The sequence below is a fragment of the Bombina bombina genome, chromosome 5, assembly GCF_027579735.1.
Source record: "Bombina bombina isolate aBomBom1 chromosome 5, aBomBom1.pri, whole genome shotgun sequence".
Classification (NCBI taxonomy): domain Eukaryota; kingdom Metazoa; phylum Chordata; class Amphibia; order Anura; family Bombinatoridae; genus Bombina; species Bombina bombina.
In genome coordinates this window covers 229,798,676-229,825,775 of record NC_069503.1, presented here as the reverse complement: position 1 = coordinate 229,825,775, position 27,100 = coordinate 229,798,676, and the positions used below count along the sequence as shown (strand labels likewise).

Sequence of the window (27,100 nt, the reverse complement as noted above, 5' to 3'; positions counted from 1 at the left end):
ATATAACTGAGATAAGGGGCAGTCTGCAGAGGCTTAGATACAGGGTAATCACAGAGGTAAAAATTATATTAATATAACTGAGATAAGGGGCAGTCTGCAGAGGCTTAGATACAAGGTAATCACAGAGGTAAAAAGTGTATTAATATAACTATGTTGGTTATGCAAAACTGTGGAATGGGTAATAAAGGGATTATCTATCTTTTAAAACAATACAAATTCTGGAGTAGTTTGTCCCTTTAAGTACACAAAAACCAGTGTACATGTGAAGCATACTTAAGTACACTGCATGTGCTCAGAGCTGGTATTGCATGTATTGCGTGTGAAATGACTCAGCATGTGTCAAGTACACAACTGCTGGCTCTCTTCGCAGATACACTTTTTACAATTAGTGTTTATATGCTCCTATTAGGAAAGGTAAATTTAAACAGTGATATATGTTTTCTAGAGCATTTTTGCTAATGCATACATACCCCCCAACTGTCCTGATTTTCGCGGGACAGTCCCGATTTTAGGGGTCTGTCCCCCTGTCCCGGGTTGCTAGCCATGTGTCCCGATTTGCCTCAGGCATTAAAAAAAATTAAAAAAAAATTAATTTTGTTGGGCCCATACTCAGAAGCAGCTGACTTTGCTCTGACAGGGTTAGATACCTGTTAGATTCCCTGTGGAAAAGGAATGGTGTATGGGTTAAGCAGGAGTAAGAAGGCTGTATACACTCTGACCACGGGTAATGGTGACCTCTCTAACCTACCTCTGGTAGTGATGATGTCTAACCCCTGGTGATAATACTAACATGCCTTCAGTTTTATACAATGAGCAGTGCTAATACCAGGGTAACGAACAGTGGCAGCCGAAGACTACAAGGCTAATGTGCTTGCCAACCCCAGGACCCCATACAATAAATTACAGATACTCATATATGATGTAGTGTGTGTGTCTATCTGTATCCATAACTCTGTGTGTGTGTATCTGTATGTATAAGTTTATGCTATGTAGTGTGTGTGTGTGTGTCTGCATGTATAAATGTAAGCTATGTAGTGTGTGTATGTGTATCTGCATGTATAAGTATGTATCTGCATGTATAAGTGTATGCTATGTAGTGTGTTTCTGCATGTATAAGTGTATACTATATAGTGTCTGTGTATCTGCATGTATATGTGTGCTGCCTGTATAAGTGTATGCCATGTAGTGTGTGTGTATCTTTGTGTGTAAGTGTATGCTATGTAGTGTGTGTGTATCTGCATGTATAAGTGTATGCTATGTAGTGTGTGTGTGTATCTGCATGTATAAATATGTTATGTAGTGTGTTTGTATTTGCATGTGTATGCTATATAGTGTGTGTGTATCTGTATGTATAAGTGTATACTATGTAGTGTGTGTGTATCTGCATGTATAAGTGTATGCTATGTAGTGTGTGTGTATCTGCATGTGTAAATGTATGCTATGTAGTGTGTGTGTATCTGCATGTGTAAGTGTATGCTATGTAGTGTGTGTGTAAGTGTATGCTATGTAGTGTGTGTGTGTATCTGCATGTATAAGTGTATGCTATGTAGTGTGTGTGTATCTGCGTGTATAAGTGTATGCTATGCAGTGTGTGTGTATCTGCATGTATAAGTGAGTATCTGCATGTATAAGTGTGTATCTGCATGTATAAGTGTATGCTATGTAGTGTGTGTGTGTATCTGCATGTGTAAATGTATGCTATGTAGTGTGTGTGTATCTGCATGTATAAGTGTATGCTATGTAGTGTGTGTGTATCTGCATGTGTAAGTGTATGCTATGTAGTGTGTGTGTGTATCTTCATGTATAAGTGTATGCTATGTAGTGTGTGTGCATCTGCATGTATAAGTGTATGCTATGTAGTATGTGTGTATCTGCATGTATAAGTGTATGCTATGAAGTGTGTGTGTATCTGCATGTGTAAGTGTATGCTATGTAGTGTGTGTGTGTATCTGCATGTGTAAGTGTATGCTATGTAGTGTGCTACTGTATGCTATGTAGTGTGCTATTTATATTACTTTGGTCTTATGATTTTTAAGCCCCGCCCACAACATTTCAATTTTTTTGCCGCGGAGGGGGGGGGGGGGTCCCTCTTTTGAATTTTGAAATGTTGGGAGGTATGTGTATAGGAAAAATGCCCCCCTATTTGCCCCCCCCAAAGAGATCTACTTCATTTACGGCGAGTAGCTGCAGGGGTGGAACAATCACTGTTGCAGATGTGGCTCATAGACATAGGAATAGCACATCACTCACTGCTTACTAAATCTAATCTCCTCCAGTGTGCTGCTTAAACACTCGGCTGCTGCGCTAATATAATGCAGCAGAGAGTTGATCAAGTCAGTGAGAGTGAGCAGTGACTGTTTACAAGCAGCACCATGCTTTCAAAGTTTGCCTTCCAAAACCAGGAAGAAATTGCAAACTAACCATGGCAACCATGATGTCATGGATTTGCTGTGTTCCTGCCTGAGTGCTCTAACAGGAGTTCTGTGCTGACTGACAGCTGCATCATCCAACCATCAGCAAGCAGCCCGGCTCAAGCCTCACACTGCACATCGTGCTGCTGACAGGCAGTGCAGCTTCAGGAGGAAAGAGCTAAGTAATAAATCCTTTTTTCATTTACACTGTGGCTGCTCAGAAAGGCAGAAGTTGTTTAGAAATGAAGATAATTTTGTATTCTTCATTGTAAACTCTTCATGCCATTCCTGTGAAAAGTAAGTTGTTGTTTTTGTCACTAATTAATTCAAACATTTTTGTGGTATGTCATGCTGCCTAACTACAGCATAAAAACAACCTATTTCCCCTGAAATAAAGCTTACTGCTCTAAAATCAGCTTGCATGGGGCAAAACTAGAACATGAGTTATATGTAAATAAATGTATTTCCTTCTCTATGTATGCATGTGTGTATATATGCATGTGTGTATAAATGTATGTATGTGTGTTATGTGTGTATAAATGTATTTATTTATGTGTGTATAAATGTATGTATATGTGTATTATATGTATGTGTGTATAAATGTATGTATATGTAGGCTTACCATAATTTTTAGAGGTGAAACTGGGACCACCTGGTGCGGTGCCAGTGGGGGTGTGGTCAAGGGTGTGTGGCAATTTCCGATCCTTTTAAAGTAGTAGCTTTTATGTGTGTAATGTTTCGTGGAAATTCTACCCTTCCTCAGTCAAACAAGTGAATCACACAGTTTAAATAGACCATAACACCACCCCCTAGTGAAAAAGGCACCATTACGTTGTCATGGCAAATAAATCATTAATCTAAATCTCAGATGCTAAATAATGCCAAACATCAAGCATAATTATCACTTTCATAATTTAATATCTGCAGTGTAATATGTGTTTTATGTGTCTAATTAAGGAACAGAGCCAAATACTGATAAGGCATAAATACAACATTGAATGAAAGTAAAAAAGAAACACGTATCTGCTAAAGCTGTTTAAGAGGCTACTCTATACGATAATGCAGGAAGATTATAGCCAAAATGCTATTCTGCATGAAGTAAAGCAAGATCCAGGCCAAAAATCCTGCCTGTCTGTACTTCCTATTCATACCCATATGATTCCCCTAAAGGTGTATCATCGGTGATGTCACCAGGGGTTGGGGGGGGGGGTTAAATTCTTAGAAAAATAAACCAAGTAGTACTACAAAATTAAAAAAAACCTATGCTGCTCACTCAGCCTGTATTACTAAATGTAAACTTTGAAGGACACAAACGTTAAGCTAAGCAGGGCTGTATGTAACAAAGTACCAGGCAGCATCCAGCTATGCTGGAGAGCCACAGTCCAGTCATTTTGAATAATGTGTCTGGGTTTCAGGAGGGCTAAAACCCGGACACATGATTTGAAACCTGGAGGTGGCAACCCTACTGGGACAGAATGAACAACTGGGTGGGACACTGGGACAGCGCCTCCAAACCGGGACAATCCCAGTAAAAGTGGGACTTCTGGTAAGCCTATGTATATGTGTATTATGTGTGTGTGTGTGTGTGTATGTATGTATGTATGTATATGTGTATTATGTGTGTGTGTGTATGTATGTATGTATGTATATGTGTATTATGTGTGTGTGTATGTATGTGTGTGTGTATAAATGTATGTATATGTGTATTATGTATGTGTGTATAAATGTGTGTATATGTGTATTATGTATATGTATGTGTGTATAAATGTATGTTTATGTGTATTATATGTGTGTATAAATGTATGTATATTTGTATTATGTATGTGTGTATAAATGTACTTGTGATGAGAGCAGGATGTGATGTCACTAGCATGGGGGCGGGGTTTAGGTCCGGTGTCTGTGTCGCAGTTAGTTTAGTACAATCAACCTGTCTGGATGTGTATTGCTATGCTCTGTAATAAAATAGAGTTGTACCATCATTGCTGTGTCCTGCATATGTCCTGCATCTCATGACATGGTGTCAGAAGTTCTGGACTGCGCTTCTGTTTCTGATCGATTGCAATGTCAAAGTTTACCCCACCTGAGCCTTTTGACTTTTCTCAGCCTGCAGCTTGGCCCACATGGCGTCAGCGGTTTCAGCGCTTCAGGATTGCATCCAAACTGAACAAGGAGAGTGGTGAAGTACAAGTTAATTCTCTTTTATATTCTATGGGGAAAGATGTAGAGCCTGTGTTCAATGCTTTTACTTTCCAAGAAGGGGAAGAAGTTAACTTTGATATAGTTATGGATAAACTCAGTGCCCACTTTGTGCCCAAAAGAAATGTGATTCATGAGAGAGCTTGTTTTCACAAACGTAATCAGCGTGTGGGAGAATCTGTGGAGTCATTTGTGCGCAGCCTGTATGAATTAGCTGAATTCTGTGAGTTTGGTGTTGCTAAAGAAGAGCAAATCAGAGACAGAATAGTTATTGGAATTGCAGATGCTGAAGTCTCCCTGAAGCTGCAGTTAGAGCCTGATTTAACGTTAGACGGGGCTATTAGGATGGCCCGCCAGAGTGAACTGGTGAAAAAGCAAAGTGCTGATCTGAGGTCTGAGAGTATTGTGGATGAAGTGCAACAGTCTAGGAAAATTACTAGTGAAAGGCACAGTGTGAGCGGTAGATCTAAAGTACTGGAAAGGCCTAGAAGTGGATGGGCGCAACATGGCCGATGCACACGGTGCTACCGGGCTCATGATCAGAGTGCTATATGCCCAGCCAGAGATAAAAGATGCAGAAAATGTAACAGAATAGGCCATTTTGAAGTGGTGTGTAAAACTGAATACATTAAGGAGATGCAGGTGGACAGTGACCAGGAGGGTCAGGAAGTGTCTTTTGTGGGGTCTGTTGTGGAACGGACAAGCTCAGAGGAAGATTGGAAAGTTACCTTTACTGTAATGGGAGCCAAAGTTGATTTTAAGATTGACACAGGAGCAGATATCACTGTAATGTCTTTTGCTGAATTTATGAAACTGCCTCGACAGCCCCAGCTGGCGAAGGTTACTACAAATGTTCATAGTCCTGGTGGCCGCATTGATTGTGTGGGGAAATTTCTTGCCAGCTGTGAGTACAAACAAAGGAAGTTCACCATGTGGGTGCATGTGATCCGAGGTCAGTGTGTTAACAGTTTATTGAGCAGAAAAGCAGCCTGTGACTTGGGCCTCGTGGCCAGAGTGAATGAGATCTCTGAAGATATGTTTGGCGAGTTGGGCCTACTGAGCTGCAAACCTGTCCGTATAGCACTTAAAAGTGACGCAGTCCCGTACAGTATTTCTACTCCTCGTAGAATTCCGTTCCCGCTCATGCCTCAAGTGGAGAAAGAGCTCATGCGCATGAAGTCTATGGGGGTTATTGAAGAGGTTGTTGAAGCAACTGATTGGTGTGCCCCCATTGTTCCAGTTGCAAAGAAAAACGGAAAGGTGCGCATCTGTGTGGACCTGAAAAGGTTGAATGAGGCAGTGAAGAGGGAGAGATTTGTGCTGCCGACATTGGAAGATATAGCCCCGAAGTTGGCTGGGGCGAAGTTCTTTTCCACATTAGACGCTTCTAGCGGCTTTTGGCAGATCCCCCTGGATCCAAAGTGCCGCAAACTGACTACCTTTATCACTACGGTAGGTCGGTTCTGCTTCTGCAGACTTCCTTTTGGGATATCCTCCGCTCCTGAGATCTTTCAGAGGGAAATGAGTTCTCTCCTGAGTGGCCACGTGGGCACAGCAGTCGTCATGGACGACATTCTAGTGTATGGGTCTACAGTGGAGGAGCATGATCAGCGTTTGAGTTATGTGCTGCAGGCTATCAAAGAGTCTGGGCTGAAGCTGAATAAAGAAAAATGTCATTTTAGGAAAACTGAATTATGCTACTTTGGGCATATCATCAACGGGGATGGCATCAAGCCGGACCCCGAGAAAATTCGGGCTATCGAGCAGATGAAAAGCCCTTCTGATGTACATGAGCTGAGACAGATATTGGGCCTTGTAAATTACGTGGGCAAGTTTCTTCCAGATTTATCTACAGTTTTGCACCCTATCACAGAGTTGCTTAAGAAAGATGTTGCCTGGGTCTGGGGACCCTCACAAGAAAAAGCGTTCCTGCATGCTAAGTCCCTGCTGGGGTCTGCCCCAGTGCTGGGGTTCTACGACCCTTCAAAAAAGACTGTGGTTAGTGCTGATGCAAGCAGTTATGGGTTGGGGGCTGCACTCCTGCAGCTGAATGACAACAAACTACAGCCCATCGCCTACTGTTCCCGCACACTGACGGCTGCAGAGTCAAAATACGCTCAAATTGAGAAAGAGTGCCTGGCTGCAGTTTGGGCCTGTGAGCGCTTTCAGCGTTATCTAGTGGGTTTGGAGAAATTTAGTCTGGAAACTGACCACAAACCGCTAGTCCCTCTTATCAATTCTTATGACATCGACAAATCACCCTTGAGATGCCAGAGACTTTTAATGAGACTACTCAGGTTCAATGTTCAGGCAGTGCATGTGCCGGGGAAGCAGCTGGTTGTGGCAGATACACTGTCCAGGCTCCCGCTGGCTGCTGCTGAAGAATCCTCCACAGAGTCGGATGTAAAAGTGTATGTTGATTCAGTTCTGGCCTCTAAGTCCATTTCTTCAAGGAAACTGGAAGAGATAAAGAAAGAGACATATTTGGACACAGATCTGCAAGAAGTTATAAGGTACATAAGAGATGGCTGGCCCGAGAGCCGGGCAGCCTGGATGTCTTTAAATGCTTACCAGCCAGAGAGGTCGCAGCTCACGGAGCTGGAGGGGTTGGTGCTGTTCCAAGACCGTATTGTAATTCCTGTCAGCATGAGGAAGGAGATGTTGAACAGGATACACGATGGGCACTTAGGCATTACAAAGTGCAGAGAAAGAGCAGCTACAGCTGTGTGGTGGCCTGGGATCAGCTCCGACATTGCAAATCACGTGTCTAAATGTGCCTTTTGCCGGGAACGCCGGCCTACTCAGAGAAGGGAGCCCTTAATGTCTACTCCGCTGCCTGCGGGGCCGTGGCAGAAAATAGCTGCTGATTTGTGCGAACTGCACGGGAAAAAGTTTCTTGTTGTTATCGACTACTATTCCAGGTATTTGGAAATAGCACCCCTGAATGATATCACAAGTCAGGCCGTTATCATTCGCCTGAAGAGCTTGTTCGCCCGCTGGGGCATTCCAATGGAGCTGGTGAGTGATAATGGCATGCAGTTCGCTTCTACAGAGTTCAGTGCTTTCAGCAGGGAATATGATTTTGTACATTCCACGTCAAGTCCACATTATCCGCAGGCCAACGGAATGGCTGAAAGGGCAGTTCAAACAACAAAATTCATTCTAAAGCAATCTGAACCGTACCTAGCCCTCTTGTCATACAGGGCGACGCCCATTCAAGCCACCCGGCACAGCTGATGCTAGGACGCCAGATTCGCACCACTTTACCCTCAGTGGGTGTCTTCAAGCCGCCTGGCCCTGTTCCTCGGGACGAAGTCCTTAGGAGGGATGAAGAGGCCAAAAAGGGTTATCGTTTCTTCTACGACAGGAGACATTCTGTCAGGCCTTTACAGGAACTGAAAGCGGGCCAAAGTGTCAGAATTAAACTGGATGATGAGAAGAAATGGAAGACGCCTGCTACGGTAGTGGGCCGCTCTCCAGAACCAAGGTCTTACACAGTCCTTACAGAGGGAGGGACGGTTACACGCCGTAACCGAAGACATCTTCAGCCTGTACCTGAGAGTCTGGAACCGGATACCTCAGTACCACCGCCGGTGGGATCCCCTGTTCTAAGAGAGGTGCCTTCCCCTCAGCAAGATCATAGCGGGGATATATCTTTGCCTCCAGCAGACTCTTGTTCACCATCTTCTGTATCAGAGGACAGTTCATGCAAAGTTACATCAAGCGGAAGAGTGGTGAGGCTTCCGGCCCGATACAGGGACTGACTTTAGCTAGAACAGTGACCGGGAGTATGGGCAGAATAATCCCATGGTCACTGTGGACTAGGGTAGTCTACCCCGATGTCCAAGTCAGGATGTAATTTATTTGTTCATGTTTTCTAATCTATCTGTTTTTATAATGTTCTAAAACAAAATGTTGTTGTATACCCTGTTGGTGTACCTTGTTATTTAATATATGCGAATGTATGCTTTGCCTTTGAAAAAGGGGAAGATGTGATGAGAGCAGGATGTGATGTCACTAGCATGGGGGCGGGGTTTAGGTCCGGTGTCTGTGTCGCAGTTAGTTTAGTACAATCAACCTGTCTGGATGTGTATTGCTATGCTCTGTAATAAAATAGAGTTGTACCATCATTGCTGTGTCCTGCATATGTCCTGCATCTCATGACAGTACTTATGTGTGTATAAATGTATGTATATTTGTATTATGTATGTGTGTATAAATGTATTCATGTATGTGTGTATAAATGTATGTATATTTGTATTATGTATGTGTGTATAAATGTATGTATATTTGTATTATGTATGTGTGTATAAATGTACTTATGTGTGTATAAATGTATGTATATTTGTATTATGTATGTGTGTATAAATGTATTCATGTATGTGTGTATAAATGTATGTATATTTGTATTATGTATGTGTGTATAAATGTATGTATATTTGTATTATGTATGTGTATAAATGTATGTATATTTGTATTATGTATGTGTGTATAAATTTATTTATGTGTGTATCAATGTATGTATATGTGTATTATGTGTGTATGTATGTGTGTATAAATGTATGTATATTTGTATTATGTATGTGTGTATAAATTTATTTATGTGTGTATCAATGTATGTATATGTGTATTATGTGTGTATGTATGTGTGTATAAATGTATGTATATTTGTATTATGTATGTGTGTATAAATGTATTTATGTATGTGTGTATAAATGTATGTATATTTGTATTATGTATGTGTGTATAAATGTATTTATGTATGTGTGTATAAATGTTTGTTTATGTGTATATGTATGTATGTGTGTAGTATGTATGTGTATAAATGTATGTATATTTGTATTATGTATGTGTGTATAAATGTATGTATATGTGTATTATGTATGTGTGTATAAATGTATGTATATTTGTATTATGTATGTGTGTATAAATGTATTCATGTATGTGTGTATAAATGTATGTATATTTGTATTATGTATGTGTGTATAAATTTATTTATGTGTGTATCAATGTATGTATATGTGTATTATGTGTGTGTGTATAAATGTATGTATATTTGTATTATGTATGTGTGTATAAATGTATTTATTTATGTGTGTATAAATGTATGTATATGTGTATTATATGTGTGTATATGTATGTATATGTGTATTATGTGTGTATATGTATGTGTATTTGTATTATGTATGTGTGTATAAATGTGTGTATATTTGTATTATGTATGTGTGTATAAATGTATTTATTTATGTGTGTATACATGTATGTATATGTGTATTATATGTATGTGTGTATAAATGTATGTATATGTGTATTATGTGTGTGTATATGTATGTATATGTGTATTATGTGTGTGTGTATATGTATGTGTATTTGTATTATGTGTGTATAAATGTATTTATTTATGTGTGTATAAATGTATGTATATGTGTGTGTATATGTATGTATATGTGTATTATGTGTGTGTGTATATGTATGTGTGTATAAATGTATTTATTTATGTGTGTATTATATGTGTGTGTATATGTATGTATATGTGTATTATGCATGTGTGTATAAATGTATGTATATTTGTATTATGTATGTGTGTATAAATGTATTTATTTATGTATGTATATGTGTATTATATGTATGTGTGTATAAATGTATGTATATTTGTATTATGTATGTATATAAATGTATTTATTTATGTGTGTATAAATGTATGTATATGTGTATTATTTGTGTGTGTATATGTATGTGTGTATAAATGTATGTATATTTGTATTATGTTTGTGTGTATAAATGTATTTATTTATGTGTGTATAAATGTATGTATATGTGTATTATATGTATGTGTGTATAAATGTATGTATATTTGTATTATGTATGTGTGTATAAATGTATTTATTTATGTGTGTATAAATGTATGTATATGTGTATTATGTGTGTGTGTATGTATGTGTGTATAAATGTATGTATATTTGTATTATGTATGTGTGTATAAATGTATGTATATTTGTATTATGTATGTGTGTATAAATGTATTCATGTATGTGTGTATAAATATATGTATATTTGTATTATGTATGTGTGTATACATTTATTTATGTGTGTATCAGTGTATGTATGTATGTGTGTATAAATGTATGTATATTTGTATTATGTATGTGTGTATAAATTTATTTATGTGTGTATCAATGTATGTATGTATATTTGTATTATGTATGTGTGTATAAATGTATGTATATTTGTATTATGTATGTGTGTATAAATGTATTTATGTATGTGTGTATAAATGTATGTATATTTGTATTATGTATGTGTGTATAAATGTGTGTATAAATGTATTTATGTATGTGTGTATAAATGTATGTATATGTGTAGTATGTATGTGTGTATAAATGCTTGTTTATGTGTATTATGTGTGTGTGTATATGTATGTATGTGTGTAGTATGTATGTGTGTATAAATGTATGTATATTTGTATTATGTATGTGTGTATAAATGTATTTATGTGTGTATAAATGTATGTATATGTGTATTATATGTATGTGTGTATAAATGTATGTATATGTGTATTATGTGTGTGTATAAATGTATGTATATTTGTATTATGTATGTGTGTATAAATGTATTTATGTATGTGTGTATAAATGTATGTATATTTGTATTATGTATGTGTGTATAAATGTATGTATATGTGTATTATGTATGTGTGTATAAATGTGTGTATATGTGTATTATGTATGTGTGTATTATGTATGTATATGTGAATTATGTATATGTGTATTATGTATGTGTGTATAAATGTATGTATATGTGTATTATGTGTGTGTGTGTATATGTATAAATGTATGTATATTTGTATTATGTATGTGTATAAATGTATTTATGTATGTGTATAAATGTATGTATGTGTGTATAATGTATGTATTGCTAAATTCTCTTGGAATCCTTTGTGGTACAGCAAACGTGGGTAGGAGCAGGAGCAGCAATACACTACTGGAAGGCAGCAGCTGATTGGTGGCTGCACATATGTCTCTTGTCATTGGCTCACTTAATGTATTCAGCTACCTCCCAGTAGTGCATTGCCCCATCCTTAAAGTATACAAAGAGAATGAAGTAAATGTGAGGACAATTGTATGCGTGATCTGAATCACGAAGGAACATTTTTCAGTTTCATGTCCCTTTAACAAAAAACTATATACTATATGCTTATATTAAAGGGACAAAGAATGTGCAAAAAGAACATGCTGTATGTTAGAGCATTTAATTATTACACTGGTGCTTGTATACACTTATTTGCTTAACTCTGCAAAAGGGTCAAACTGATAGTCATCTCCAGAGCAGCAAAACACTATTGGAACTTAACTAAAAACATATGGTGAGCCAATGACAAGAGGCATATGTGTGTGTGACCTCCAGTCACCAGTTAGCTTCCAGTAGTGCATTGCTGCTCCTGGATACAAAGAGAACAATGTAAATTTAATTACTCGTAGTACATTAATGCATGCTCTGTCAGAACTAAAATTCTTTATTTTTAAAAGGACAGTCTACTCCAGAAATGTTATTGTTTAAAAAGATAGATAATCCCTTTATTGTGGACAGATAAGTTCCAAATCCCACAGGACCACCACCACTAGGGTTCAGGATTCCCCCCTCCCTGGTATAAGGTAAGACTCAGGGAGAGGGGAATACATTTTCGTTTAGTTTTTTTTTTTTAGTACCCCAATACAGCACCTATCCCCTCACTACAGCCCCTATTCCCCCACTACATCCCCTATTCCCCCACTACAGTCCCTATACCCCACTTCAGCCCTATACCCTCAATACAGCTCCTATGCCCTCACTACAGACTGTATCCCATCACAACAACCCCTATACCCCAGTACAGCTCATATCCCCTCACTACAGACCATATACCCCACTAAAGCCTCTATCCTCTCACTACAGCTACTATCCCCTTATTTTGTTTTTTTTTCAGTGGTATGATTTAGTGGTGAATGATTAGTGCCCCCCCCAGTTTTGACTGTGGTATCTTATGTGCCCCCCCCTATATATTATTCCTAGAGTCGCCACTGAAAATTATTCTATTCAAAATAGAAATGCAATGATGCACATTTTGCTGGAATGTCCCTTTAAGATGGCTAACTTGTATTTTAAATTCTGACTCTAAAGCTAAATAATACATAGTTTTATAGCGAGGCATTGTATATTTGTTGTGTTCTGGAATAAATTAAATTAAAGTTCATGTGTCACCCATACTACTAGCTTTTAGCTACAGTTTACAGTAGACTGTGTTTAGTATATAATATTGTGTGCAGTGTGGTCTTACCACCACAGAGGGCGCTGCAGCATTTGACTGCACTCACTGTCTCACTACCATGAACTTTCTGTGTGCTCACTGTGCTGCAGACAAGCCATGTGCAATCAGGTAAGATCAGCCATTAGATTAGATTAAAGATATATAAACCACAGTATCTCACTAGCACTGCACACACACATATTTAGCAGCATTAGTAAGCCACCTGCTACTTCATTATACAGAACATACAAACACAACTATCTCACTAGCACTACACACATGTGTAACATATAATTATACACTAATGATTTGCTTAGCAGCATTAGTAAGTCACCTGCTACTGCCTTACACAGAACATACAAACACAACTAGATTTAAAAGTTAAAGGGATAATCCAAATACAATTTAAATGTGCATCTTTAGTTTTCTGTTTGAAAACAAGCATTTTTGTAATATACAGACATTAGAAAACTTTTTTAGAAAATCTATCACTGTTTTATATGAGAGATGTTACTGTTAAAGGGATATTCCAGCCCAAATTGGAAACCACATGGGTACATTTTGGTATTGAACAGAAACAATTTTGTAATATACATGCATTAGCAAAAATGCTTCTAATAAAAGCTATAGCTATTTCAAAAGTGTATTTAAGTATGCACCGTGCACCAGCATTTTAAACACAACACTTGTTCTGAGAGCCTAAGGTGCTTGTACTATCTGGTAATGACTCCATTTGTTAATTGCTGACATGATACAAGCCCCAGTGATGATCTAAGCAGCTGCATTATTTAAAATGTGGGTGCAGTGAAAATAGCTAGCTATGCTTCACATGCAGAGAAAAATGTTAACACTAAAACAGTGATAACTCTTAAAAGAAGCATTTTTGCTAATACATGTATATTGCAAATATGTTTCTATTCAAAGATGCAATATATTTATGTGCATTTATATTTTGACTGGAATGTCCCTTTAAGTGTATGAAATATACAGACATTAGCAAACTGCATCTGCTTGTGACTTTCTGATATAATGGTGTAGCAGACTAGAAGCTGTATTTTATGAATTGCTTTGATGCTGTTCAGAAGCCTGGCAGGGGTTAATATTTTGTATTGTTCTTGCTGTGGGTTACAGTATTTGTGCAGTTTAAAATAACTATGTCCTGCTATGTAGATGCTGAAGGGTTAATAATGTAACCCTTGCTTGTTTAATTTGGCCCTACATTGCAAAAGTATTATTCATATGCAAGTGAGCTGTTAGGGTGTTTTATTTAACATGCATTAAAAATATAGTAAATATTTTAAGGTAATTAGTGATTTTAATCTAATTTTCTTGCTGCAAATGTTTTTTAATTTACTTTTTGAAATGATTCTACTGTGATGCCTATCAAAATCTTTAACGTAAATTAAAAGACTTGCAGCAAGAAACTGAGATTAAATCCCTATTCCCTAAAAAATAATCCTTGTTAACAGTCCCGTTAATATCAGTTGCCAATTATTTTGATCTAGGGCAGTGGTTTTCAAACCTGTCCCCAGGCCTCCCCAACAGGCCAGATTTTCTGGATTACCTTGGATTAGAGCAGGTAAATAGCCATCAGACAGATTACGAGTTTTGTGTTATGAGCGGCTTTCTACTAACTTGCAAGTTATTTCCACCGCTCACCTTTAATAGCGCTGCTATTACAGGTTTGCAAAAACCCAGCCGTTAGCAGGCAATATGGCAGCGTTGAGCTCCATACCGCACACAAATACCAGCACTGCTTTGAGCTGGTTTTACGTGCTCGTGCACGATTTCCCCGGAGACATCATTGGGGAGAGCCGGCTAAAAAAAAACCTAACACCTGCAATAAAGGAGCGTAATGCTCCATAACACAGCCCCATTGATTCCTATAGGGAAAGAAAATTTATGTTTACACCTAACACCCTAGCATAAACCCTGAGTCTAAACACCCCTAATCTTTTGCCCCCGACATCGCTGACACCTACATTGCACTTATTAACCCCTAATCTGCCGCCCCCAATGTTGCTGCCACCTACCTACACTTATTAACCCCTAATCTGCTGCCCCCAATGTCACCGCCACCTACATAACTTCAGTCGAATGACTGGAGTGGGAGGGAAGGGAGGAGCTATTTAACAGCTCTGCTGTGGTGCTCTTTGCCGCCTCCTGCTGATCAGGAGGTGAATATCCCATTAGTAATTAAGATGATCCGTGGACTTATTGTGTCAAAAAGAAATACATTTATCAGGTAAGCATACATTTTCTTTCCAATTTACTTCTATTATCTAATTTGTTTTGTTCTCTTGGTATTCTTTATAGAAAAGGATACCTAAGTATGTTCAGTAGCTGCTGATTGGCGGCTACACATGTATACTTCACGTTATTGGCTCACCCAATGCATTTAATAGCTCCCAGTAGTGCATTGCTGCTTCTTCAAAAAAGGATATCAAGAGAATTAAAGGGACACTGAACCCAAAAATGTTCTTTCATGATTCAGATAGAGCATGACATTTTAAGCAACTTTCTAATTTACTCCAATTATCAAATGTTCTTCATTCTCTTGCTATCTTTATTTGAAATGCAAGAATCTAAGTTAAGATGCCGGCCTATTTTTGGTGAACAACCTGGGTTGTTCTTGATGATTGGTGGATAAATTCATCCACCCATAAAATTGCTGTCCAGAGTACTGAAGCAAAAAAAAAAGCTTAGATGCCTTCTTTTTCAAATAAAGATAGCTAGAGAACGAAGAAAAATTGCTAATAGGAATAAATTAGAAAGTTGCTAAAAATTGCATGTTCTATCTGAATCACAAAAAAAATTGGGTTCAGTGTCCCTTTAAGCAAATTAAATAATAGATGTAAAGTGGAAAGTTGTTTAAAATTGTATGCTCTGTTTCAGGGTTCTTCAAACTTTTCCCCCCAAGACCCAGTGCCATGATACCACATACCTTTGGGACCCAATTTTTATACTTGGTCTTGAAATAATTTTGTAAGAAATAAATAACATGATAGCTGCAATTTTTGGCAAAGAAACTAAAATATGTGCATGCTTTATTCCTGATTGTAGTCAAATCTGAAAGCGTTGTAAAACGTAATAACACACACACTCTCATACAACACACACACTCTCATACAACACACACACCACACACTCTTATACAACACACATTTTCATGTTACACACATACCACAGACACTCATTCAACACACATACCACACACACTCACCCCATACACTCTTACAACACACACATACACTTTCATAACACACACTTTCATATTACACGTATAACACACACACACTCTCATACAACACACACACTTTCATATAACACACATACCACACACACTCTCATACAACACACACACACTTTCATATAACACACATACCACACACACTCTCATATAACACACATACCACACACACTTTCATGTAACACACATACCACACACACACTCACCCCATACACTCTTACAACACACACATACACACACTTTCATAACACACGCATACCACACACACACTCTCATACAACACACACGCCACACACTCTCATACAACACACATTTTTATGTAACACACATACCACACACACTCTCATACAACACACACTTTCATATAACACACATACCACTCACATTCTCATACAACACACACACTTTCATATAACACACATAACACACACTCTCATACAACACACACACTTTCATATAACACACATACCACACACACTCTCATACAACACACACACACTTTCATATAACACACATACCACACACACTCTCATACAACACACACACTTTCATATAACACACATACCACACACACTTTCATGTAACACACATACCACACACACACTCACCCCATACACTCTTACAACACACACATACACACACTTTCATAACACACGCATACCACACACACACTCTCATACAACACACACGCCACACACTCTCATACAACACACATTTTTATGTAACACACATACCACACACACTCTCATACAACACACACTTTCATATAACACACATACCACTCACACTCTCATACAACACACACACTTTCATATAACACACATACCACACACTCTCATACAACACACACACTTTCATATAACACACATACCACACACACTCTCATACAACACACACATTTTCATGTAACACACATACCACACACACTAATACAATACACACACACTCTCATACACAACACATGCACAGCACACACACAATCTCATACAATACACCACACACACTCTTACAACACACACACAAGTCGGGACCCAGTACACATGGTGTTGTGACCCAGTAATGGGTCCTGACCCATGGTTTGAAGAATCCTGCTCTATTTTAATTATGAAAGAAAAATGATGGGTTTCATGTCCCTTTAACTCTGAATAATATGGGTTTTTACTATGCTGAAAATTGGTAATGCAGGCTTCAGACCTCAAATGATTAACAATAGTCTGTATATCTTTCTAATTGGCTTTAGCATGGACTTTGTGCTAACATAAAACAAGGAAAGGCATACTGACAGTATGATGTGACTTTGTGATAACATACATAAAACGAGGAAAAGCGTACTGACAGTATGATGTGACTAGAGTGACTGTCACATGAAGTACATCAGGATTAGCTCCTCCAAATAAGGAAAATGGTGGTGAAATTTGTCCACTGGAAATCTTTTGCATAGACCATTACATTACAGGCAAAGCGGGCAAAATAATGAAAATATAATGCAAAGTTGTTTTGTTATTTATAATTAAATAATTCACGTTATAATCACAAAGTGTATCATGCCCCTGTAACAGGGGACAGACTATTGCTGAACAGACTTTATCTAATTATTTTGCATATCTAACTTTATACTCATTTATTTGATATTGTTTTCTATTACAGAAACATGTCAAAGGGTCTATAAAGACATTACTGACCATGAAATGAGAAGATGTATAGGAGATTGCTTCACCAATCCCACACAAGAATTGTTTGTGGTCACAGGTAAGCAGTTACGTTTTTTCTTGTTTAAATCACCCCACTGAGTCATTTCTTTTTAAATTGTTTTTTGTTTATTTTGTTTATACAACATGCTTATATGGATGTGATCCAGCAGGGGAGTGTTTTATTTCTGTTTATACAACATGTTTATATGGATGTGATACAGCAGGGGAGTGTTTGTTTCTGTTTATACAACATGCTTATATGGATGTAATACAGCAGGGGAGTGTTTTATTTTTGTTTATACAATATGCTTATATGGATGTGATACAGCAGGGGAGTGTTTTATTTTTGTTTATACAACATGCTTATATGGATGTGATACAGCAGGGGAGTGTTTTTTTTGTTTATACAGCATGCTTATATGGATGTGATACAGCAGGGGAGTGTTTTTTTTGTTTATACAACATGCTTATATGGATGTGATACAGCAGGGGAGTGTTTTACTCACTTCCCTGATCCTCCCATGATCATAAATAGAGCAGCCATGTTGGAGTTTTCTCTGTGCTTGGATTGAGCTGACCCTTTGAAAGGAATGTTTCATTTTGATAGTGGTGCTCTTTGTGACAGGATTTTTATTGCACTATCAACTAATATCAATTAAAATGTTAATGAAGTATAAATCTTGTCTAAAAAGAAACTTTCTTAAAACAAAGGAATGCTCCTGTCACAAGAACAATAAATGAAACTCCCTTTACAATTTTCAGTGCTTCAGCAACATGCAACTTAAGATAAAACAATATATATTTCTTTAAAAGGGCATATTAGTAAAAAAATACATGCTCTAATTTGTTTTAATTCATTTTAAGACCATCAACCCTGCACTAACCCACAGGGGTTAAACACACAGTAGAAGTACTGCTTGGAACCACAGAGCACTGCTGATCCTGAGCGGAAGTCCTGCTGATCCAATCATGAGCGCTAGTCATTTAACTAGTATTTCTGATTAGATAAGCAGCAGTTGGCAGTTTTTGCTCTGGACCAGCAGTGCTCTGCAGGTACCAATCAGTACTTCCACTGTGTGTTTAAAGCCTTTGTGTGGGTTAATTCGCACAGTAGTGCAGGTTCAATAGTCTTAAATTTACATTAAAGGATGTAATTTTTTTTACTATTAAGGCCCTTTTAAAGGGACAATAAACACCTTGAGAAAATGATAAACTGTGTGTGTGTGTATGTTATTCACAGACTAACCTTTTCTTTCAATGCTTCATTCTATCTAGCATTTATTTAGGGCTAGATTACAAGTGGAGCTCTAATTTATTGCGCGCCCGCAGGTGGGCAAATGTGCTTTTTTGCGGGCACGCAATAAATAACCAGCCATTAGAAGTGTCTGGTTATTGCTACTATATGCTTGTGGTAGCAACTAGCGCTTATAAAATTAACCAGAGATCAGATCTCTGGTCAATTTTATAAATATGCCCCAAATGCCCCCAAAATACAGTGTAGTGTATTTTTTTTAAAAAAATACAAATTGTATAATTTTTATGTTATAATAAAATAATTGCACTAGGTAGTATTTTGGGGGTAAAGTTGGTCGGAGTAGGGTGTTATATTTGCTGCATCGTTGAGCTACTTACCCCCTTCGCTGCACTTAGATTCTGAGCTTGCGTAATTTTACACTTGAGTTGTAATACCAGCTAATATTAGCGGGCGCTGGTATTACTCAATGGAGCACTAATATTGCTTGCACGCAAGCAATATTTAGCACTCCACTTGTAATCTGGCTCTTAGTGTTTAATGTCCCTTTATATAAGCAAGCATCTCACACAGCATGGGAGCTTCACAGAAGTAAATAGAATACTGTCTTACTAAATGCTACTGTGCTATATCATTTTCCTTTGGGAAGGGAAAAGGGGATATGAAGATTTAGAATATGACACATCTAGATAGCATATTACTTTATATTTCATAAAAGAAAAAAAAACACAATTGAAAAGGAAATAAACTGCACACTGTGACTTTTCCTCTTTTATCTCCAAAAGTCTAGGAACACAACCAAAAATTTAAATTACAACATAGGGTATCAAATAGTCCACATTGATTTCTAGAGAAGTAAAATATAAATATCTTAAAGGGACACTGAACCCCAATTTTTTCTTTTGTGATTCAGATAGAGCATGAATTTTTTTTTTATTTTTTTTTCTATTTTGCCGGCCTCCAAAAATTCCTTTAATAAAAAGGGGTGTTCTTTGCCTCCAACTAGTGGAGAATCTAGAGCATGAATTTTTAAGCAACTTTCTAATTTACTCCTATTATCAAATTTTCTTTATTCTCTTGGTATCTTTATTTGAAATGCAAGAATCTAAGTTTAGATGCCGGCTCATTTTGGTGAACAACCTGGGTTGTCCTTGCTGATTGGTGGAAAAAATCCATCCACCAATCAAAAAGTGCTGTCCAGAGTTTTTAACCCAAAAAGCTTAGATGGCTTTTATTTCAAATAAAGATAGCAAGAGAACGAAGAAAAATTGATAATAGGAGTAAATTAGAAAGTTGCTTAAAATTGCATGTTCTATCTGAATCACAAGAGAAAAAAATTGGATTCAGTGTCCCTTTAAGGAAAAAAAGTCTCAATATTGTAACCCCTTAACGACTGAGATGTACCATGTATGTTGTCGCTCATTAAGGGTTATATTTTTTTAAATAGCACGTGTCCCTCCACAAGTGGCGGTACTGTGCTATTATACCCTCCCTTCTTATCATCGTAAATAGCGTGGCCTCAACACTGGCGGCGAGACCGCGCATTTAATAGCACTTCCCTATTCAAAGACGAGTGATGTACATGGTACGTTGCTAGTCTTTAAGGGGTTAAAGTATAGGTTCTAAGCATCCCATTGGCAGGTAGTGATCTGTTTGATTAGGAAGGACCGTGGCCAAATATGTTAATATCTAGATGGAAATTGCATTGACATGAGAATTTATGGCAGTTAAAAATACAATTCTTTTTTAGTATTCATCACAACCTTGAAGTTGAAATAAAGGCGTTATTTTTTTTGTCAGATTTACTTTTTTAGTTCTACAAATTAAAGTTCTGCTGTAGACTAAGCAATTAGCACAGAATGCCCATGTTTATGTAATATTTGTTTTTATTTTTACAGGCCGGTGCCAAATTCAAGATCATAGAACAGATACAGATGGACATCAGCTTATATTTTTGTTGTTCTGTCAACATTATTGTGCATCTGCATTATACTTGTACCCTAGGCCTATACTGTAAGTTATTCTCTGGTTTATTACAATGTCATATTTAAAATGTTTTAATACCTGGAAAATTTGAAGCCTAATAAAAGTTTAAATTACTTTTGTAAGAGTCAATGCTGTTGTTTTTATGGAGTCATTTCTAAAGTATTTTTTGGTGAATATTTTTATCTTCATACAGTATTGAGGTTAACAGATCATATTTACCAGACAGGCAAATGCTAATTTTATTAAAATCAGTAAAAGTATGAAATCAATAAAAAATAAATATGATTTTCCTAGTTTAACTTCTGGTAACAATTGCAGTTAGTTATATACAATAATAATTTTTTATATCTGCACAGATATGGAGATATCTGTAAAACAAATATTCATAAAGAAAATAATCAATTAAAATGACTTCCAAAAAAGACTGAAAGGGAGGTAAAAACATGAAACATAATAACCATGGTCAAAACTGAAGACTGATTTATAAGTGGAATGCCTTAAAGGGGTGTGCTGTAAAAAGGGGCCATACTGTACCTGAGATAATGATATTAGTGTTATAATATAACTCTAATATAAGAATACATCAAGTATTCAACTTAAAGGGATACTAAACCCATTGTTTTGCTTTTATGATTCAGATAGATCATGCAATTTTCTAATGTACTCCTATTATCAATTTTTCTTCGTTCTCTTGCTATCTTTATTTGAAAAAGCAGAAATGTAAGATTAGGAGCTGGCCCATTTTTGTTTTAGCACCTGGGTAGCGCTTACATATTGGTAGCTACATTTAGCCACCAATCAGCAAGCGATACCCTTGTGCTGAACCAAAAATGGGCCGACTCTTGAGCTTACTTTCCTGCTTTTTGGAATAAAAATAGGAAGAAAACGGAAAAAAATTGATAATAGGAGTAAATTTTAAAATTGCATGCTTTGTCTGAATCATGAAAGAAAAAATGTTGGTTTAGTGTCCCTTTAATATATTACCTGTCATAATATTAGTTTAATATATGAATATATATTACCTCAGATAATGCATGGATACAACTTTAAGATCAATTAAATTCATACAAACAACTTGCATAGATAAACTTTTGCAGGAAAAAAACATTTTATTATTAATTTGTAAATAATAGTAAATTTGTAGTGCTCTTGTGGCAGACACTGCTCTTAATTGTGATATATGTGCCAGAGATATGCTAAAGATTTGCAGTATTCTTGCTGTTGACTTGCTAGAGATTTGTAACAGACTTGCAGAGCTTTTGCAGTAGACTTGAAGGGCTCTTACTGTTAAATTGTCAGAAATTTGCTGCAGATATGAAGGGCTATTGCTGTTGACTTGTCAGAAATTTGCAGCAGACTTGCAGAGCTCTTGCTATTGACTTGTCAGAAATTTGCAATTATCTTGCAGAGCTCTTGCAGTTGACTTGCCAGAAATTGACAACAAACTTGCAGAGCTCTTGAAGTTGACTTGCCAGAAATTGACAAGAGACTTGCAGAGCTCTTGCAGTTGACTTGCCAGAAATTCTCTTGCTAGAGACTTGCCAGGCAAACTTGCTGCAAGTTGAAAAAGTGTCAACTAGAATTTTTGCTGCAATTATGATGCAAGTAAACACACTTGCCAGTGAAAATTTGCAGCAAGTTATACCGACTTACAGCAAAAGTTAGCTACAAGTTTGTGGCAAGTTATCCTTGCTATCTGCTGTTATCCACTCTCATCAGCAATCGTGCTGTTGTTTTTAAACTTTTATGCTTTTTTAAATAAATTTGGATATATCTTTTATCCTTTGAGTGGATTCATTTCTACCCACCATCTGCCATTGTTCACCTATGAGAGACCAGCCCAGCACCTGAGGGAACACATTATCATACAAATATCAAGATACCTCTAGTTTGGGTGAGCTGCCACACCTCTACCAATCTGCAGCCTGCTTCTACAAGCACATTGGTGTGCTCTGGAAATATCACCACCATCTTACGCCAAGAGCGCCTTCAAGTGGGTGAGCTGTCACACCTTTCTAATTCTGCAGCCCGCCCCTGCCAGCACATAAGTGTGCTCTCCAAATTTGTGAGTACCCATTTGGCAATAGTTCTGTGACTCATTGTTAATTAATAGATGATACCACACATGAGGCGCCCCTCCATTCTGTTTTATCTTATATAATAAATGTATTAACCCCTAAACCGCCGCACTCCTGCCTCGCAAACACTATAATAAATAGTATTAACCCCTAATCTGCCCTCCCTAACATCGCCGCCACCTACCTACAAATATTAACCCCTAATCTGCCGCCCCCAATGTCTCTGCTACTATAATAAATTTATTATTAATACTATTTATTATAGTGTTTGCGAGGCGGGAGTGCGGCGGTTTAGGGGTTAATACATTTATTATAGTGGCGGTGAGGTCCGGTCGGCAGATTAGGGGTTAATAAGTGTAGGTAGGTGGCGGCGACATTGGGGGGGCAGATTAGGGGTTAATAAATATAATGTAGGTGTCGGCGATGTTAGGGGCAGCAGATTAGGGGTTCATAGCTATAATGTAGGTGGCGGCGATGTCCTGTCGGAAGATTAGGGGTTAAAAAATGTATTATATGGTTGGCGATGTGGGGGGGGGCTCGGTTTAGGGGTTCATAGGTAGTTTATGGGTTTTAGTGTACTTTATAGCACAGTAGTTAAGAGCTTTATGTTCCGGCGTTAGCTCATAAAGCTCTTAACTACTGACTTTTTTTTGCAGTTGGAGTCTTGTCGTTAGAGGGTCTACCGCTCACTTCTTCCAAGACTCGAAATACCAGCGTTAGGCAAATCCCATTGAAAAGATAGGATACGCAATTGACGTAAGGGGATCTGCGGTAGCCTCGAGTCGCAGAAAGAAAGTGAGCGGTAGACCCTTTCCTGTCTGACTCTAAATACCAGCGGGCGGTAAAAAGCAGCGTTAGGACCCCTTAACTCTGCTTTTGACAGCTAACGCCAAACTCTAAATCTAGGCGTAAGTGACTGTTTGGAATGAAGGAAGTAATCTGTATATGCTTTGGCTGATAAGCCACATAGAAGAAAGAGGAACTGCTGCTCTGTGACTGCAGTGATCCTCCCCCTTTGGATAGTTTACCCCAGAGGATACACAATTGTGCAGCTTTGCTGTACAAATATAATATGGTTTAGCAGTTTCTTTCTGTATAGTAACATTGTGGTGACCATCTTGGAAATTCTGCCACCATATTTTAAAAACAAATGATTACATGTTCTATAAACCGTCAGCCCTGGTTGAAGAACAGCCAGACATAATGCAAATTGAGCCCTGGGTTCAGTAAGTCCCCTGTAGTGACACTACTACTAATTGCAAGGCCAGATCAGCCCCATATAGGCAAGGGCCCATCCTCAGCTCAGACCTCTGAGACCCTGTAGTTACACCCCTGCTGCTAGGACTGATTTAAACAATCATTTGTTTAAGATTTAATTCTTTTACACTTAGTTTCAATACAACTTTTATGTTTATTGTTTATTATCTTTGTTACCCTGAACCTTAAACATACACAGACCATACCAAAAACATATCAGCTAGGTAGCAACTCTAGGTAGGTTCCACATTATTGTAGCATTTCCTGGACACCACTGCTACTTCACTGCTTAGCCCTATAACTCTCACAACCAGGCCCAGCATTTTCCTTTTTTGCCTTCCTCACTTCACTATTCCCACACATGCGGGGGTAAAGCAGTAAAACAGCCTAAAATTGTTGACTGTTTGAGCCAAGCAGCCAACAGAGACTCTGGTTGAGACCTGAAAGTTTCATAAGTTCATACTGGTATTTAACGACTCTTACAATTAGTGGGGGAAAACCTTTCCTTTAAGCTGGAGGTTACATTTTAAAGGTTCCATTAACTGCTAAAAACCGCTGCAAAGTAATAATCTGTGTTTTATAAAAATAAAGATAAATACACACAAACATATTATTTCTACATATAAGATTCTATAAGCTGTTACTGTGAACACACTCATTTATGCCACTTAAAAACACTAAGGAAAATTCAAACAACGCGTTCAACAAACATTTTTTTCTGAAATTTTAACTAGGGCCATTTTTCATTTAAGGCCCTCATTTTCTCTATCTCCCCAGATCCCTTTTTCACTCATGTTTCTTCTCAAAGTAATCAGTCTAAAATAAAAATATGCGAGTTAAACAAAGGAAGTAAAAATGCTAAAAGTATTTAAATTGCAAGTCTAACAATAAACACTTTTGCCTTAAATTCCTCACCCATTGTAATTACAATATAAAACTAGAATTAGATATATTTATTGTATGGAATTCTTTACTAATGGTCTGGCTGGTGTTTTTAGGAAAAATCATGAGATACTTTTTAGTGTAGCCAGTACCCATTACGGATTTTACTTTAACAATGATGCCAACAGCCCACCTGTACCTTATTGAAGTTATCCAATTGTTACCATCTGTTTGTGAAGCTGGGTGTTTAAACACTTTCTCAGAAATGCAAACCAACTGACCCTACCTGGAACATGAGCTGGAAAATGTTTGACATTACCTCGGCAGTTCACTCAGGAAAAACTGAACCACACTGTATTAAGAATTACTTACTGAGCCAATTTTCTACTCATAAGAAAATCTGCATTTTATTATAGCTGAAGGAACTCTTAAAGGGACAGTAAACCTTAAAAATAATGTTATATAATTCTGCACATAGTGCAGAATTATATAATATTATATTAGCCAAACATTTATAAAACATAATATACCCTATTCATTTTTTTAAAAATCCGCTGTTTTACAGACCCGCTCTCTGTACTCTGCTGAGCGAGTCTGTTATATTTACTCAGCGCATCGGGCCAGCTGTATAGTCACAGCCCGGCCCGACCGCGCCATAGCACTAAGTGCAGCTCGCTCCTGCTGTCTGACAGAGCAGGAGTTAGCTGCACTTAGTCTTATGGTGCGGTCGGGCCGGGCTGTGACTATACAGCTGGCCCGATGCACTGAGTAAATATAACAGACCCACTCAGCAGAGTACAGAGAGCGGGTCTGTAAAACAGCGTTTTTAAAAAAAAATTAACATTATTTTTAAAGTTTACTGACACTTTAAATGTAAAATGAACTAAAAATGTTAAATCTGTCAGTTTTGCTTGGTTCTTAGTAAGTTTTTTTTTAAGTGATTTGATTAGTTATATACAGGGGCAGAGCAATATATTTGCCTATATGTTAACAGCTTCCATTATAATTTAGTTTAGGGATAACCAGTATGCATTATAGAGTTTGTATTATATTAAAGCTATATGAATATAAATGATGATTTTCTGTAATACAGGTAGAAAACCCTTTATCCAAACTGCTTGGGACTGGAAAACTTTAGTGTGCAATCATTTTTAAGGTATTTTATGACAGAGTGTTATTATGAGTGTAATTATACTTTGTAATGTATTTTTGATGTGTTTTGTGACACTTTTTATTTTTGCAAAATAGTTAACCAGAGCTCTGAGATTGCGGTAACGATTCACAACTAATATGAGCGCAATTGAAAACCCTTGCAAAATAGTTTGTGCTCCACATTGAGATACCTACATATACATGTCTACATATATGCCTTTTGTAATTGGCTTACTGATGTGTCCAGCTAGCTCCCAGAACTGGATTGCTTCTTCTTCAAGAAAGCATACCAAGAGAATGAAGCAAAATTGATAAAAGTAGTAAATTGGAAAGTAGTTTACAAATGTATACTCTGAATCATAAAAGAAAAATGTTCATATACCTATAAGGGTCTGCATCACATTATTTGATATGTTTTGTTTTGTGGATTTTTGATCATACAGCAATTCCAATTGTTTCCTGTAGAAGGCACATTGGGGCTGATTTATTATAGTCTGGCGGACATGATACGCTGTAGCGTATCATGTCCGCCAGACATCGCTGAAAGCCGACAGCATACGCTGTCGGCATTTAACATTGCACAAGCAGTTAACATTGCACAAGCATATTCGCCGCTAGTAGGGGGTGTCAATCAGCCCGATCATATAGGATCTGGCGGATT

The 27,100-nt window shown here is 37.5% G+C and overlaps 1 long non-coding RNA gene across 1 annotated transcript; it reads left to right on the top strand.

Annotated features, from left to right (window-relative positions):
* The first annotated feature begins 12,978 nt into the window (after positions 1-12,978).
* On the top strand, positions 12,979-21,199 carry LOC128659289 (uncharacterized). The gene is made up of 3 exons (XR_008402329.1): positions 12,979-13,020; positions 17,789-17,890; positions 20,983-21,199. It is a non-coding gene; the product is annotated as an uncharacterized LOC128659289 (long non-coding RNA).
* The last annotated feature ends 5,901 nt before the right edge of the window (positions 21,200-27,100 follow it).